The 18,987-nt window shown below is 42.4% G+C and overlaps 1 long non-coding RNA gene across 2 annotated transcripts in view; it reads left to right on the top strand.

Annotated features, from left to right (window-relative positions):
• LOC135492130 (uncharacterized) overlaps nucleotides 1-6,773 on the top strand; it is a 195,295-nt gene extending 188,522 nt beyond the window's left edge. For both annotated transcript variants that reach the window (XR_010448032.1, XR_010448031.1), the window contains one exon: nucleotides 805-6,773. This is a non-coding gene — a long non-coding RNA (uncharacterized LOC135492130). The remainder of the gene's footprint in view (nucleotides 1-804) is intronic.
• Nucleotides 6,774-18,987: the final 12,214 nt, after the last annotated feature.

Here is an 18,987-nt window from a genome sequence, read left to right as displayed (position 1 = left end):
ATATGCAGATTAAATTAGAACCTTATTGATGATCCTGAATAGGATGTTCATGTAGACAAAAAGAACTGAGAACACCACACCAACACCGTGCCATGGAATGCTGCAGTATGCGTCGGAAACTCGCCTTTGTTTCGCCGAAGTCGGTGAAGTCGCTAAACCGAACTCGAGTCATTGCAGATATCCATCAAAATCACCAGAAAATTTAGAAAAGGGCAGATCGTCGAATGCATTACTATGGAACACCTACCCATACACTGACAACACAGCTTCGAAGGAAATGTGGTGGCCTACCGTTGACCATCCTGACTCTCATGCGGTTGCGTCACTTCTATCGAGATCCACAAACCCATGACGGATTCCATCGATGTTCCTGTTTTCTCGGTACGCTTTCAGCGCGTGCTCCAATCACAGCGCCGACATGAAAACACAAAGAGGGCAAAGTTCAACGCCGGTCGCACGTTGTCAAATCTCGTCGCCTGTTTTGGCAAAGGTCCAACTATTGCAACTATTGCTAGTGTATTTTTAGAATTCGTTTAATGGGCACAATCATGGTCGTAGGCAGAAATTCGTTCTCCTGGGATGGCAAGACAAAAACCAGCTTTAACTCCACAAATTCTCCCTGTTTTCCCTGTGCCATGGCAAAACATGAATTATCACAATTTTAAATCGTATCGTCGTCGAAATTGTGAAATATCAAAATGTCATTGCGTAGATGGCTGCATCAAACCTGCTGAACTGCCAATTAGTATCATGTATTCGCTCTAGTTAGATAACTTATAGTCAAAACCACATTGTTATTTGCAGGTTATCAGCCATGCAGATACGACGATTCCTTGGGTTATGTGATTGGTGTTCAGCGTTTGGACCAAAGGTTGCTAGTAGGTGCCGAGGAAGAGATTTCCTCACCTTTAGACTGTGCGCCCTTGCCAAGGGAGAGGAATACACGGATTACGGCGTAAACATGAAACGAGATTTCTGAGATCCGGATGCGCAAATGATTTACTTACGTTACTCGCAGGATTTGACTACGTTACGTACATAAGCATAATGATGTCTGGTTATGCTAGGGCCGTCCCTCCTTCATATACAAGATAAGCTGCTACGCTACGCTGATATAATGTGGATTTCGACTGTTAATTAAGGTATACCACTCGCCTCGCTAGACTAGGGCTGCGATGACTCTCAACTGCTAAATGAGCAACCAAGTCAACAACGGGCAGCACTGCAACTCTGTCGCCTGGATGATCAACAAAATAAACAATAATACGCACGGCCTGAAGAAAAAAGATTGTCACTATGTTCCAAGCGCGTACCATGCAGATAACGCGAACAAAGTTAAAAGTTAATCCTTTTGTTGAGCAAAACCTTGCGTTCTGATGCGTTCATTGCAAAAAATGCCTCTTTATTTGTTGATATCGCACGCCGTTATGGGGTTATTTGAAAAATCCCTGAGCAGGGAAAAATAATGTTAACATCAAATATCAAGGTCAACATTAGGGATTTTCATTGTGATCTCTTGTCTAGCTCACCTGGGGCTTTACATTTCATCGTTTTGCTTGTCGAATATTTCAAACCGGCCTCCTTAAGAATTATGACAACATGACCTTTCAATCTGGGCCATTTCTGAAAATCTAACTGAGGAGCACAATTATCAAATTCAGATTAGACCTCATCACATAACACAATTAAGGTCATAGAGGTCAAGCGCAAAGTTTTCTCAGAATGCAGAACATTTATCAGTATCATCTAGCGTTTGTAAACAAAATGTTGAGAAAACGTCAGGTCGAGACGAAATATAGTCATCGGAAACAATTCATAAAAGAAGAATTTAAAACCAGTTCGTAGAAAGATGACTCGGCGTTAAAATTTCGTGCTACTGAATTATTCCCAACGTTAACTGTCTAAACATTCCAGATTTTCTGACTGTATTGACCCTATTTCAATGACGAAGAAACCGATGTTATTGCTAATCTTGCTTATTTTTGAATTCTAAGTCTATGCAGAATTTGCATTTGGCAGTGTCCTTTGATAAATACACCGTAAATATACTCTATTCTTCTTTTTACCTGTCCCATTACCGAACCCATGAATATTATTTCTAAGCCCAATGTTGAAGAAAATGGGGTGAAGATGGTCAAATATTAATGTCCTGGTTGAGAACAGTCAGTGTCCATGCACTGAGATGACCATCATAGTGTCCTAAACTCTAGAGGTAATTGGTATGTAACCGGGCAAAAGCGTGACAAAAGCTCCCGTTAGGGCAACAGGGTTTTGGCTTTCACAGTTTGAACAGTGACAATAATACAGAGTGATGCAACCGAATTGTCTGGCCAAATGTTATGCTGTTAAGTTGACCTGATAGTTGGGTAATGGGCAGGATTTGAACGAATGAATGGATTAAACTAATGAACGTTACTAAAAAGGTTTATTGTTGAATCATTCATCATCATCATCATTAAAACATCACCTCATTGTCATCATCATCCTCTATCAGCTCGTCTTTGCTGGAGGCGGGATCACTGGGCCCTCATTCCCGTCAGGAAGAAGCCCACTCAGCCTCCATCCACTGTGGATCACCCGTTCGGCCACTATTTCCCAACCGAGACTGATTATATGAACTACTTCCTGGCGGGAAATCGGATCACAGTGTCCTTCCCATGAGCATGCCCAATTTTCCATGCTTTCCGTAAGGACCTGAGGTGGCTCTTAACACTGCGGTTTAGTTAAGTCTAAAGGCTGGAGAAGGGTTTTTCCAGGGATTTTCCAGGGATGAAGAAGTCCTGTCCATTCGCTCGTGGGATCCTTTACGGAACAGGTGATGCCGATGGGCCGGGTATTGATTTAAGATGAGGAGGAAGTTGGTTTTCTACCTCTGGCCAAAACACTGAAAAAAGACAGAAAGAAAATAAAAGGTTGTTTTTGGTGATTGACTATCAAATCGCATCAGAATGAGTGGTTCCCTTTAAGCGAGGCGCACACAGAGAAATACAGCTGAGACGGGTATCTCATTTCTGCGTTTTCGGCGCAGCCGTATTCAGACACAACATGTTCCTGTGTGCGCATGCTTAGCCTACGCTTCGCCTCCTGGTATGACATGATCGCTTCGGCTGTCTGAAGCAAAGTGACGTTGCTTTTTCTCTGGTGCGTTCTTAAGGATTAACTACAGACACCTCGGTCGAAATTGTTCAAACAAAAATCTCGAAGATACCACTGACTATAACATCTTTTATTTCAATTAAGAGCAACCATTTTCCAGTCAATTCCTTACAAAAAAATGATTTACTTCGATCATAATGGCCATGCTGCCGAATTCTGCGTCGTAATCTCTCATCGTGTGTGCATCGATCACGCCTTTCTGCCATTTCCTCGTATTCATCTGCCCATCCAGAGAAAGTCCGTGAGTGGATACGAAAATGGTTCGCAAATGAACGCATAGACCGGGCATGGTCGATGCCCATCGCATGGTGCACCCTGAAGGTGCGAACGTAGTCCAACCGCTGATTTAAGCTGTAACCGTGAAGATGCCTCTTTTCATGTCCTACCTGCTCATCGTCACTATCACAATCATTGTCCATCGAAATCACCACACGAATCCAAAATGCAAAGCAAAAAGTAATGCAAAGTAACCTCATCATGACAATTCAAACCACAAACAACAACCTATACCCCCTATGCCTAAGCCTACTGCAACACAAGGCTTGACATGTATTGCATTGTTCTATGTAACTTAGGCCCTACTATGACTTGCTCTCCCCCATCAAAATAGGCCTACGTCGAACTTTGTCATTATTTTGCCGTGTTCGGTAGTGGGACAGGTAATTTGAAGAATAGAGTATGTTTTGATATCAATGATAACGACTTAAAGGACCAGTGGCATTATTGCAGTATGTTTGTTCTTCTTCTGGTTCATCAGTAAACTATTTTTCTGAACGTGTTTGAGGCTTTTTACCGATTTTGTTTTTTAGCTCTCAGATAGTATAAAAACGCATTATTCGTTATTTTCCGTACGCGCAAGTCCTGGCGCGAAATACCTTTCCCGCCACGTGAGTGCACGTCGAGATCCGAGTTCACGTCATACCGCTATGACGCAGCGTGGAAAGAGTCGATGCGTGGAGATAACTCGGATCAACATGAAGTCAAAATCGGAAAAACGCGATTACTCAGCCAGATTTATAATTTTTTCCTTTTTTTGATGGAATTTATTGATGGAAACTAATTATGTAGAATAGGAGAGGTGACTGGGCAGCCGACAGCTGGGTAATATTGCCCTTAATAATGCGATTGTTCCGTTAATATCATGATGATAAACATCCCGAGTCGAATATCCCGATACGACTAAGAACCTGGTAGTACAATAATGTTGTTTACTGTGTAATTCATCACGATAACTATTTAAGATTATAATTTATGTGAACATTATCATTTGATTTGATGATGTCTTTATGATATTCTCTAGATCACTGGGACATAAATTTACAATTGCCCCCTCACTTGCCCGTTTATTGTGCGAAACTTTTATGTCTGTGTGACGCCGTATTAACTTTCTGATAGGCCGAAAACGTAAAATCGTACGTTGGTCATATCCTCGCCATCCTCATTCTCATCCTCATAGCCATCGCCATCACCACGACCACCACATGCACATCAACAGAGCGGTATCAGAGTTCCGTGTTGAATACCGCGAGTTTTGGCGACATTTTGTATCCAAGTCAGGGTGCACCAGAGGAAGGTCATTCGTTTTTATAGCTTTATTTAGGATGATGACATGGGTTGAAGGAAATTTCTGATGGCTGCATCTAAAACCAATTCCCCTACCATCCCAGTGGTGTCTAAGAGAATATTTTCGAATCGATTCTATCATCCATTTTGTTTGCACAGAATGCTTCCCGAATGTATTCTTTCCCTTCAGATTTAGTTTTTACCTCTAGACGAGCAGCACTACAGGTTGGCTCATCGTAGGGGAGTCTTTTCAATACTAAGTGTCTGGCGTCCTTTGCCGTCGTTGTCGTCCGCCGTGGTCCGTATCCTATTTAAAAAAAAAGTGGCACGTTTCTTAACTGCTCGGATTATGAACTTGAAACTTTATGCACAGGACCCCCACCCAGGTCCGGTGACCTCCGACGCTGAATTTCTGTCCGATTTGATTCTCGACTTGGCCACCAGGGGGTCAAAAGTGAAAACCTAAAAAGTGTGATTTTTTTTCCAAGTGACTTGTTTTCGAAAAATATTTATGGAAGGTAGGTCTACTCCTGGCTAGGATACATCACATATCATACGAATTTTTTATTCGACCGGCATGTACTTTTCATGGCCACATAGGTCAAATGGCGTAAATTGGCCGTTTGAGTGTAATTATGATATGTTTCTTAAACGCTAAAGCGATGAACTTTAAATTTGGTACACATGACTCCCTACGTCAGATAACCTCCAACACCGAATTTCGATCCGATCTGACTCTCGTCTTTGGCACCCGGGGGCCAAGACTGACATGTTAAAAAGTGTAGTAACTCGCTTATCGGTCCTTATTTTAAAGATAATTTCACGGCGCAGAGAATAGCAGCAATTTAAGGGCTTGGCCTGGCCTGTTACCAGATAGACCTCCGGATCCTGATATAAATTTTTGGAAGGGGTCGATTCTATGCCTTTTTTCTTTCGAACATTCATGATTCCGCATTTTATAAGGCCCCAACCATTTTATTCTCGCTTTGTATTAACATAGAAGTCCTGGAAGATTTCGAAACAAGTTTTGAGGGTGTCTGCACTGGGGTGTGAGCCAAATCACTGATCCTTGAAAGAAGATTAAATATTTCTGACGCGTTTGAGAACGAGCAAAAATGCGCCGCAATGCGCCTTTCTCTGGACAATGTGCCAAAACGCGCGCTTTTGAATTAATTGTGCCATTTTCAGGGCTAAAAGCGTTTGTGCAATGTTGTGAAATATCGAATTTAAAAAGTGCCTCGATACCTTAAGCTCGCGAGATGGAAGGTGTTAATTTGACAATAGTTCAAATGACTTCAGTATAAATTTTCACTTCACTGACGGAATCACGGTATAATTACTTCAAAGTGTTGTGTTGTAAGTTGAAACCCGCTTTTGACCGCTTAAATGCCAAATTTCACAGCACAGTTTTTTTCCTCCAAATATTGTTGGCATATCATGTCACGGCGTTGCAAGTCCCCACGACTTAGATTAGGTGAAGGTATCAATTAGAAGTTGAGAGTCTCTCCTTTCCGATGAATCGATATACATTCCAAATCACAAATGGCATCCATCCATCTTCTCGTCATTGACGCGCAACGTTCATGTATGTGCGAGTTCCGCGCCGATTTGCACGTCAATTACGCACCAGTGAACTGCTTAGTAAATAACGCACGACTTACGTGCGACCTACCCACTGGGTAGCTCGTCAATGACGCGAATTTAGGGATGACAATTGTGATTTGGACTGTGATGTCATTCATTCTCATGTTAGATCAAACTGAGTTCTGATTACTTGTCTGTTCCTATGAATTCTGTCGACCAGGTGTTAAGACCTACTTTTTTTGACAATGAGAACAAAATGAGACTTGTTCATGACGACCCAGTCCATTTGGATTATCGCCCATAATGATTTGTCCATAAACAGCTGAGGGAACAGGTTATGTTGATTTCTGTAGTATATTGCTTCGCGATGTGACGTGAGAATAGCATTACCCTGGTCATCACTGTACTACTCAGTGATTAAGATTGTTTGCTGATGTGTATTTTTGAGGAATAAAACCTTTTTTAACCAACCCCTAGTGTCGGTGTTGTTTATTTTGCTGTATGGCTTAAATGAATTTACAATTCGACCGCACTGAAACTGCAGGATCGAAATGTCATTGCAGCTGCACAAACACTACTGGGCCGATTTCTCCTTTCTTTCTTGGATCTAATTTTGAGACCAAAGAGGATTTTTACATTTCAGGAACCATGGTTACGACAAATATTCTTTTCGTATCTATTCGTATACATTGAAGTGAAATGATTTTGACATTTTCTTCTGTCTATTTCTTTTTTTGGTCTTTTTTCAATGAGTTTTGATGAAAACCCGCCAGGTTATTGTTTCGGTCCAAATCGAAGTCGTTTCGTTCCAAATCGAAGTCGCTTCACTCTCTGGGACTTTTGGTTGGAGATTGAGAAAGTACCCCGGAAAAATACAAGTGTCAAAGCAGATGTACTTTCAAGGGTTGTCAACGTTTAGTTATCTGCTGTTTGATTTTTGGCAGATCACTTGTCTTTCTTTATTATTCGTCGGTCATAAAAGTGTGATCCTGGGCAAATCTATCTTCTCTAGAAGTCATATCATGAGTGAGATATGTAACTTATTTCGGGAGGTATTTTGTCCTCTTGACATCAGCGATTGCGCCAGCACCCTCCTGTTCACACTATACCCAAGTCCCTACAAGACCAAAGAACAGAGCATGAGAAATGGCACAACTATGCCAGACCCAACGAGAAGAAAAATGTGCTAACACTAACACAACTCCAAGATCACAACTACCACAAAATCCTGCCAAAAAGTTCCATAAACATAAACCAACAGTATGCAGATGATATTGGATATGCTTCGACCAACAAAGAAACAAAGGAAAACATTAAAAAAAACAGTCTCAGATAAGCTTAAGAAACGAAATCTAAATGTGAACCTAGAGAACCTGAAGAATACACAATATCAAGAACAGATGACGACTGGAAAAAGTGCGATTACCTGGGAAGTCTACTTGACACATAAAATGACATCAAACGTAGGAAGGGATTAACAATAGATGCTTTCAACACCCTTAGTAGATTCTTCAACAACCCCAGAGCCTCCATAGCAACCAAAACGAAAATCTTCCAAGCCTTCTTAAACAACATCTCTACAACAATGAAATATGGACTCTAACCAAACAGCTTGAACAAACAATAAATGTCTTTCAAAGAACCCTCCTCCGCAGAATACTGAAAGTGAGCAAGTTATAAAAAGTCCTAAACGAAGACCTATACGAGCGAACCAACACAAAACCCTGGAGCCAACTAATCAAGCAAAGGCGAATGAGGTGGATATGACATCTGCTAAGATTAGATGAAAAACCGCCTGCCAGACAAACCCCAGAAGAATTCATCAGGAAGACTAAAAGACCGAGGGGAAAACCCAAACTCACGTTGTTAAAAAGTGTCGAGAAATTAAAAGATTCGAATACAACCTTCGACCTCGATCACATGATTACACTGACCAATGATAGGATGACCTGGAGAGCTCTGGTCCAAACATGCGCAATGTCGAAACCAGACGGAACGCGTATTTGATGATGATGATGATGACATCAGTCATAAGCATCCATCGTTTGACACGTCAATTGTCTACCTTAGACTACCTTGAGACCTTCGGCAAGTCGATTTTTTTATTGACTTTAGTCTAGAATGTAACTGTGCATCACCTCTTATCTTATTGATTGGTCATCAAACGGTGACCCTTTTTGATGATCGATGGTAGTTTCTTGCATCACTTGGTGAAGTAAATGTTCTTTCCCATAATTGGGGTGTGATCTAGATCCGGAGCAAGGCACTTGTATGGTTATTTATTGGTCATCTTGGGTCGCTGAGATCATGGAGATGAGGTTGCATCGTTAATAGGTCATTCAAACTGCATTACTCAGTCCATCAGCCCTCCATCTTAAAAATGATTGGACTCCTGATACTGCATTAGAGCCTAAATTCTAAGATGAGGCTGTTAAGATGATAGCTGATTCAAATTACACATTCCATCCTGCCCCATCTTAAAAATAAGAGTATGAACCATCAACCTGATGATTATAGAGATCAAGATAATATTGTCTTCATAATTAGGCCTACACTACTTGATCTTTTAAAGAGGGCATAGTCACAACCTGAGGTTATGATGAAATAGAACCGTCACCTCGCCCTGGCATGAAATTGGCCTTGATCCCCGGAATGTCATACAAAATAGCATTTATGATAACATTTCTGTGCACCAGAAGTGTAGGGTATATGAAGTCAGTGTTCAATTTTGTTTCCCGCCCTCAATAGCGCTGAAAGAAGGTACAAATCTGAAACTTCCAAACCTCTGGGATTTGCTGGCGTCTCGTCATGAGCATATTGAACTGCTGAACCGTGCTAAATGTGCATCAGCTACCATTCTCTCCATTCCCATTGTACCTCGGTAGCTCAGTGGTCTGCAGCGTTAACCGATTTTTTTTTTCTTCTTGCGCTGGTTCCAACTGAATCCGTAATAAACAAGCCTGGCGGCGACTGGGATCACGTAGGGTGTGGCTTTGGTTGTGGGTGCGGAAGGAGGGGTCTGTAGTCATGTTTTCGCAAGTTGTAACACTACGCACTCATCGCATTTGTAGTCGAAACGCTCAGCGCCGTGTAGCGGAAACCAGTATAATCACATGCCTGGGGAAACCGATAAAGGCTAAAAATAGAATGGGTCAGAAATGACGGATTTCCCCCTTAGAATGGCCTCAGCATTAAAAAAAAGCCCAGAAACTATACAATCATTCGTTACAATTATTTAACTGAATTCGTTACCAAAAAATACATATAATTCGCATATAATTCTATCTGACACGCATTTTCGTTCATCTTACCGTCCTGGAATTTGGGGATTCCCCGACAAGCCAAAACTAGATTTGCCAGAAGAACAACGGATTTCCCCTCTTAAAACCACATTTACATTCATCAGATACACCCCACAAACTATACAGTAACGCATAAACATAAGATATAACCATTCATCAATTACAACAATTATGTGATTCTATTTAAAACGACTTATCGTCGAATGGAACTAGCCTAATACCGCCCGGAATGATAGTTAATTGGTTTGCAAATATCATTTTGGGCTTTTTAATTTTAAATAGGAACTCCTTTTCTAGTTTTACGGGGTCGGAAAGATAACTCTCACAGGCAGTAAACACGGCCCCGCATCGTGTCATATTCTGACATGTCTCACGTAAACGCTAATAAAACCATTTAGAATCATTGGAACTTATTCAAATTAACTTATGACATTTACAAGATATAGGATGGAGACATTCGCATTTAGGAGGAGGAGATGACGTTGACGGATGACTGGAGGTGATGGAGACATTTACATTGACATATTCATTCTGGGGCGACGTGACAGAGACCTTCGCAGCATATGACAGTGACGACAAATGAAAACTCAAAAAATTTGACAACAGTTTTATCATAAAAGTTGGGTTGATATCAGTACTAGTTCTTAAAGAGGTGACAAATGTCATACGGCTTTACCGTGGCTCTATGTTGTTTATCTGCTGGGGAGGACCATGCTCTTCAGAAAAGACTTTTGCCAATGCGACAGTAGACTGGCCTGGCTATTCTATCTAGTAGTATGCTCCATTTCGCTACCTGGTGCGCCTTGTCCCAAAAGGTGTGCCGTTGCTCTGTTCTGCAGGGCCTGTCAGGTTCTACATGGTGCACCATGTCTCTTCAGGCATGTCTGGATGTGCCCACCCCCTTCACAACTCGCCGTGTTGCTACATAGTGTACCAAGTCTTTGCCGGATGTGTCTGATCCGGATGTTTACCCTCCCAACTTAGGGCACCATGTTTCAACAGGGTGGACCTTGTCGTTTTCCTTAGACAGAAATGTGTCCTTCAGAAATGACTTCTGCCAATGAGACAACAATACTGAATCGGGTCATAACTTACCAACGTATGCATCTGGGGGGGGGGGGACGCGAAGGTTCTGAAAATTGGTAAGATTTGTATGTGTCGAATTGACCAACTTATGTCTGTTAGTCACAAACTCTCCGTAGATAGTCACAACCCTGGATGAGACACTACAAATTGTACATGTACTTTGCTTCATTATTACATGACCGGAGACTGACCAACAAATAACCAGCTCAAACTAAAGTCAAGTATTCGGAACCAGTCAACACGCAATATAAGAAACACGGTCGAATTATCCGTCTCATCCTAGAATCGTGCAAGGTAGATTTGACACAACAGCTCGACCCTGCCGCAGAGAAGACAGTTATAATGTATGCTCTCTTCAGATTGAGTCTTGTGTGTTCGAAAGATTCTGTGTTTATAGGCAACTCTCGTCCATCTTCCAGACATTATTGTGTAAGAGCCTGACTATATTGGGACAATTAGGTTACAACCTGGTCTACCTGAGGGTGGGACACCTCGACGTGACCACAGAGAAGACAGTTCACAGCCCTTGCTGCCACAGAGACAATGTTGACACCTGGCCTGACTAAAAGTAGACATCACTACCAGGCCACACAAAAGACAGTTCACAACCTTGCTGTTACAGATACATGTATAACCTGCCCCAACTAAGGTAAGGAACTTGGTCCAGCCAATGAGGTAATGGCCGGAGGAAGCGAACAGCGAACATTAACTCCTGGGCCCGGTTGTTAGAAAGCATGTACGGTATGTTGACATGTCGTTAAGTCTATGTTACCCTAAACGACTCGTTAAATCTGTTGCTAGAAAGCATTTTGATGCTAACATCATGTTATCTTCATGTTACCATGCCGTAACAAATAACGTTGTCAGGGGGCTGCGTCAGGTACCTATGTTACCTGCAAAAAAATGGCCGCCAGGATACTTTTACATGATCAATTACTACATAATTTTCAACTTCACCGTCAAAGAAGGACATTTCGTAGAAAAATTTGCCCACCAACTGATTTCGAAGGAGACGAGGCAATAAGGAAACGTTTTCGCTTTGGGAGAGAGGGTATTGAGTTGATCTGTAACCTCTCGGACAATGAGCTGAGCCGGCCCCCAGACAGAACTCAGAGTCTCAGTACAATTACTCAAGTATTGATAGCTCTGAAATTTTATGCCACAGGGGATAAACTCATTACCATCGGTGACAACTTTGGAATAAACATTGGTACTACCTCAAGAGTCATTGCAAATGTGACGCAATCTTCTGCAATCAAGTTAAACGAGTTTGTTGTGTGGCCAAGAAGTCCTACAAGAAGAGAGGAAATCAAGCGTGGGTTCTATAATATGGGAGGCTTCCCAAACGTTTGTGGCTGTGTTGACTGCACACACATTCAGATACAGGCCCCCAGCACACCTGCACACTGGCATGTCCAACTCCAAGAAGTCAATCAGGCTGAGAGGGCTAGCTACGAAGCAGCATTTGTCAACAGGGCCCACTATCACAGCATAAACGTGCAGGTAGTTGATAAAACTTGGAATCAATGAAACCATGTAACCTGTGCTAAGCCATGGAATCAGTCCTAAAAATGCAGAAAAACATGAAATATTGCCATTGGAACCTAAGGTGGTTACGAATCAATATTTGGAGCTTATTTATACATGATCAGATCGGAATTTGACGGTAGTTTAGTAATCAGTCCCATTTCCGATTCAACAATCTATATTTTAGAACAACCCAGTCATTCCTCACCTCCAGTGTACATTACTGATCTCCAAAATATGGGCATGCACGTCACGACACGCCCACCACACACCCATAATATGGATCAATCAGCGCTCCGCTTACTACGCCACCACACGGGGCATATATGAACTACGGAGCGGCGTGATCATACAGGGTGATACAGAGAAGATTGACTACATCATGCAGTACCGGCTGGCACTTATCCGTACATCATCTTAAACATGACAATTAGAAACGTATAAGAAGATTTATTACCGAAAGTTTTAGCCGGGTTCGGAGATGATAAATGAGAACGAATTCCTTCACGGTGAGCGATTTCGTACATTTTCATGTACACATCGAGGGATGTAGAGATATTTTCGTGATGTCACCAGTTCTAAGCGGACACATTTTTTTAGTGATTCCCGTGTACATATTTGTCCTATCTACCAAGCTTAATCAGAGCATTATATACAAAATGATTCTTCTAATAAAAACGTTTTATTTTAGTATATGGAATACAAAACAATCATAAAACCTTTCTTTTGTTTTCATTGAACAGAAATCATTAGATATTTGCAATTGCGGCCCGTCATGAATATACGTTTATTTTTTTAACGACAACAACACATTTCAAATGCATTCCATGATGACGTCATCCTCCACAAAAAGGTGCTAATGGCAAATTGCTATCAATAAAGTCAGCTGGGATGAGATTGGCAGTTGGAAGGGTATAAATTGTGGAAGGAACGCACCCTATTTCACGCGGTACTTGCACAGTGATTCCACGGTTTAGTACTGACTATTCCATGGTTTAGCACAGGTTACATGGTTTCATTGATTCCAAGTTTTATCAACTACCAAACGTGCAGGCTATCTGCGATGACACATGTAAGTAAAATAACCTTTACAATGCTTCCACTATGTTCTTCTCAATACCTACAAAGTGTGTCCACATCAGAGGTCTGCTATTGAAAAAACAGTCAAAAAGTATACAGAAAAAATCAACTTCTATTTTTGAAACGCCATGATGTGGTGGTCAGCTGGTGCATGTTCATCTTGGATATGGGGTGCAATTGTTGAATTAATCACGTAATTCTGTTTAAAGTGAGTTCTATCAATCTGACTTTGTTCTGGGTCAATTTCAGATACTATCTGTGACCTAATAATAATATGACAATGGAAAATTTGGAATCATTATTATCTTTGAAGAATTATACCTATTATGATATTGGATAATATGTAAAGAGCAAGCTCTAGTGAACTTACACAACTGTTTGACATGCCCCCCCCCCCCACCCCGTCCTTCTGACATATTTAGCCAGTACATTGGGGGATGAGTCCCCAAAACCCCCTCCCCCGTTCTCTGAAAGTGACAGGTTTTAGCCAGTACATTGGGGAAGGCCTCCTAACCCCCCCCCCCCCCCCCCCCCCCATTGGACTCTAAAAATAGAATTCCTTGGAGACGCTGAACCATTAGGCCTCATAAAGAAATAGTCCCCGCCCGCGAAATTTTTTTCTGCAGGATACTTCTGCCATAGTGTACATCTGACAGCCAATCAGAATTCAAGGCAAGCACGTGTCTTTGTTGACATCATCTTTCCACATGGCGCAATAATGTCAACAATGCCACGTGTTCTGATAATCTTGGAAAGAACAAGTTAGCAAATGGTTAGAGGAGTATATTAGCTAAAATATATTTATTTGCAGTATCTTAACATGTATTTTCATTGTCGAGTGGACTGTATTTATTGGACTTGTCTGTTAAAGGCGCACTGTGCTCGGCAAAATAGCCGAGGTTGAATGTTTATCTGTCAACCGTGTAACTAGTTCTGCTGTATATGCATAGGTGGCGCCACCATTCAATTTATTTTGTTTGCTTGTCAAAATGTGTTTTATACAATGGCCCTTCAACAATGTTCAAACTACCAAAATCAACAGCAGACATCGGATACACTGTCCCTTTAATAATTATCAACATTGGCAACACTGTCAGTGTCACTGCCCCTTAAAATTTCACAAATCGCGAGACATCGGATACACTGTCCCTTTAATAATTATCAACATTGGCAACACTGTCAGTGTCACTGCCCCTTAAAATTTCACAAATCAATGCATGCACTGCAATGTAGCGATCAGATCAGCTGATGCCTCTTTTGTACGCATAATATCATCAATTTTACAATGAATCTGTGCAATTCATTCCTAAACACTACGACACAAACCTTGAGTTGAGCATAATTGGGGTCAGACAATGAACTATTGTCACATTCACAGTTGAAGTGGCACTCGGCATGCGACTCGGTATCGTCCATTGTATTTGCATTATCATGCATAAATAAACAGTGTGACGTCAAAGATCGCGCCAATTGTGATTGGCTGTCAGATGTACACTGTGGCAGAAGTATCCTGCAGAAAAAAATTTCGCTCCCCGCCCGCCCGCGAAATTTTTTTTTGCACGCTATTTTCCACACGTGCTTTTTCCTTCGACCAATCAGCGCTTTGTTTTTGTTCTAATTTTATCCTCCGGCATTGTGCATCAATTAGACAGACAACGTAATCGTCACCTGTGGCCACTGCCCAAAACAATTAGTGGCGAACCCATCAGTTTTAGAGGTAGGTTAAGGCATGTTTAAGTGGATAGTTGATAGTTTTAGGTTTTTAGATGCAATACATCATGGTTAAACCGTGGGAAGTTGAAGAATATTTGGAGAAACTGGCACTTTTTTTACTTCTACTTTTCGTACAGCGATACGCAGTGATATTCGATAGAGTGCTTTGTACATTATCCATCTGCGTACATCGTATGTAGGAAAAGTAATACTAGACAACACAAACTTTGTTGCTGGTCTCCTTGGGCAGGGCACTTAATCACCAGCATCAAGTCTTACAATGTGGACATAGACATAGGTCTAAAGGGGACTTATGATGCGTCTTGTTAAATGTGCATGTATAGTAGGCCCTATAGGAGTCTGACTCACATAGTTAGGTCTATGGGGATGCACAGAGGTGCTGCCTCAGTACTACCGGTATTGAATTTTTGCTATTTTTCTCACAGGGTATTCTACCAAATGGCTACAGGCACTCTGTCTGCAGTTTTGAGAGCACACAAGATGGATCTTTCAAAGCAAAATTTCGCTTGGAGCTGTCAACAGAAAAGGAAGCAAAGGCATGGTTGAAGTCATTTGAAGAGACAAGCCTAAGCACGTATCGGATTCAAAGAACCTATCCAAACATACGAAACACACACAGGAAAATTGAATACAAGTTGGTGTCCAACCCACCGCCCTTGCGAGAAGGAAAGTTATGGGTAGCACCAAACACCGCCTAGGGAGTGGTAGGTGTGGCGGCGATGCACTTCTCAGCTTAGGATCATCCATGTAAGAGACAGTCACATCCATGAACAGAAGACGAACGACGTGTCTAAAGATCCTTCTCTTTAGTTTAATAGTATCACCGTGTAGTTTTGTCAAGTACAGCAGATTCACAGTTACAGGTACATCTTTCGACTGACTACATCAGGTTCACGTAAAAACTGAAAATACAAAATGGGAAGGACTCCTTAGTCTTTTTAGCAAATAACCAAGAACATCAGAGATGCCAGACAAGATATAGATGTACAATGTAAGTGTACATGAGCGTGAAGACAGGTTGTGACAACCCAGCGTCCCAGGTTGTGACAATGTCTCCACCAAAAACTTCACCCCAAAGTAAGCCAAATTATCCCCAAAATCCCAGGACATCAGCTTAACTTGTCTTACATCTCCACAATGAATATATAAAGGCTACAAAGTCCAGCTAGCAGGACACAAGAATTAGACAACTGGAAGACGCCACCACAAGGTGCTGCCACCTGAGAACACTCAACGGTACTAAGGAGAAAGTCTTCACTCCAATATGCAAAGACAAATAACTCTGTCAAACTAGCTTTTAAATGGGCTACAAAGGGACACAATGTCCCCTCTAAAACGCTGATATGAAAAACATTGCACGTGGCCACGATTTTGATACTACAATGCATTGACATTGGGCATGGTAGATAGGTACATGTGTCTTAACCTTTTACAAGACGTCCGCTGTCGTTGGACACAGTTTTACAGCACTGATCTAATTATTTTGGGCAAATTACGCCACTTAATGTTGCTATACATATTCATCTTGACATACCTCTGTTTTAGGCTACTCTTTTCTCAACAATTAGCCTTAAATTTGACTTCTTCTACATCGGCAAAAACCGCAAGGTTTGGTACCGGGAAAACACAATGGCGGAAAAGCGCGCAGGCTAATATAGGTGGCGCTGACGTCAACAATAATTAAAGGCAATATGCCGCGATGTGGCTCTCCAACATTATTTAAAGGCGATATGCCGTAACAGTAGGCCTTGTAAACTTGATGGTAAAGAAAATGTGAAGCCTAAAAAAAGGAAACAGGTTGTCACGCCGCTAGCGCTGTCTTCCCAAGTGCTTCCTAGGCGCAAAGCTCCGCATAATTTAGTCAGGTGTGTTCAAAATAATGAAGCACTGGGGAAGACCCATTCAGCTAAGCTGTAATTCTGCCAGTAATTCTGCTACAGGTTTTCTGCGTCTTCATCTGTTAATGGCAGTATGAGTACCTTGTTCACAAATGGGTTTACTTTGTATTTTTGTAACAATTCTGGTTTTATTTTACATGTAACCTAGCTCAGGGCTGCTCAGGATAACAGCAAATACAATGGCAGTCTGTTAAGTAATAAAAATTACAATTGATTACCAATTAGTCAGTGTTATGTTTGATTCACACATTTGATTTCAGTGAATGCTTAGTAAAAAGGTCACTGTTGCTCCTCTTATTGGTGAGGTTTCACTTCAAGAGAGTTGCTGATGATTTAGGCAACAACCCACAACAACTGTGATCTTGTTAGCAAAGCTTGGTCTTGTTCACGAGGTTGGCCTCAGACTTTGTTTAAGTCACAGTCCATTGAAATCTGCCCATCCTATCCCTTAGTAGAATTCCCCTTAGTCGATCAAAACAAATGCACGTGTCTGAGGCTATTTATGTCACCGCGAACCGCCGAAGACTGCCGAGGGCAATTCCCGAAGAAATTACATCATCGATTCGGTCAGAGGATAAAATTAGAACATAAACAAAGCGCTGATTGGTCGAAGGAAAAAGCACGTGTGGAAAATAACGCGCAAAAAAAATTTCGCCGCCCGCCCCGGTAGCTGTCTCATATCTGCTGACAGAGGCAGCTCTTTGTGGTGAAATAATAATTGAATTTTCCACCTGCTAGCCTAGATATTTGTGTATTTTTCTTCACCAGTTAGTTGATAACGAATGTTGTAGCTTATATATTCGTAATTGTTTTACACTCTTGACACTAGGGAGCTGATGTCGTTCCGGCGCGGTAGATGCTAAGTCAGATAGCCAGGCGGTACGGGAACTCCTGCACCCTGACCACGTGACCGTCATCAGGGAATTCCTCTATTACTTCAAAGTTTCGGCACTGGGTCGAGTTTGGCAGAGTTACTATAGATCCATGCACTTGATTGGGAACAACGTTTACATAACGTGGTGTGGAAGGAGTGTAGAATCCCCCGTCAAAAGTAGCGCAGTAAAAAATAAAAATGAAAATAAAAAATATAAAAAGTAGTCCCGGAATCAATTGCACTGAATAGCAGAGCCGTAGGGGCATGGAGGTATTATAATAGGAGATGAGGGGTGGTCGATTGGTAGGGATGATCGAGGTGGATTGATCGATTGGTCGGATGGTCGATTGGTCGGGTGGTGGATTGGTCGGGTGGTGGATTGGTCGGGTGGTGGATTGGTCGGGTGGTGGATTGGTCGGATGGTGGATTGGTCGGGTGGTCGGGTGGTCGATTGGTCGGGTGGTCGATTGGTCGGGTGGTCGATTGGTCGGGTGGTCGATTGGTCGGGTGGTCGATTGGTCGGATGGTCGATTGGTCGGTAGGGGATGAGGCCGAGGGGCGGATTGGTCGATTGGTCGGGTGGTCAAGTTGTCAGGTGACCGGCAGCGTGCTAACCTGAAAGTACCGGTAGTGGAAACCCCGTCGCTCCGGTCTCAACATGTTTATTGACCACCGGATTGTAAAGTCAGGCCGGAATTCCGCCGGAGACTGTTCGCTGACGTGACGAGGCGACGTGACGTGACGACGTCACAAAGACGACTCCCTGGTGTGCGAAGTGACGTCAAGCGGGGCCCGAATGACGTCATCCGCTCTGGGTGACGTCACTACCCGACCAATCGACCGCCCGACCATCCGACCAATCGACGAACTAACTTGACTATACAACCGATTCACTCCTGAAAAAAAAGCGGAGGAACTTCCGACGGGGGATTCTACACTTCTGCCCGTGGTGTTGATCGTCGTCACGTCACCATGCATTTTTACATTAGTGTAACGTGACATGAGGCGAAGTCTTCGGAAACGTTGTTCCCAATCAAGTGCATCGATCTATAGAAATCACGTGACGCAATTATTCGGGGCCCAATAATTGCGTCACGAGGAAGGAAACAATGGGATTCACGTCCGACGTCGTAACTGTGGGTGCGGTGCGTCATGAATGCAGGATCGGCCAACGCGCGGCCCG

Source organism: Lineus longissimus, chromosome 8 (assembly GCF_910592395.1).
Source record: "Lineus longissimus chromosome 8, tnLinLong1.2, whole genome shotgun sequence".
In the NCBI taxonomy this organism is placed as follows: Eukaryota; Metazoa; Nemertea; class Pilidiophora; order Heteronemertea; family Lineidae; genus Lineus; species Lineus longissimus.
This window is presented reverse-complemented; position numbering and strand designations above follow the sequence as displayed.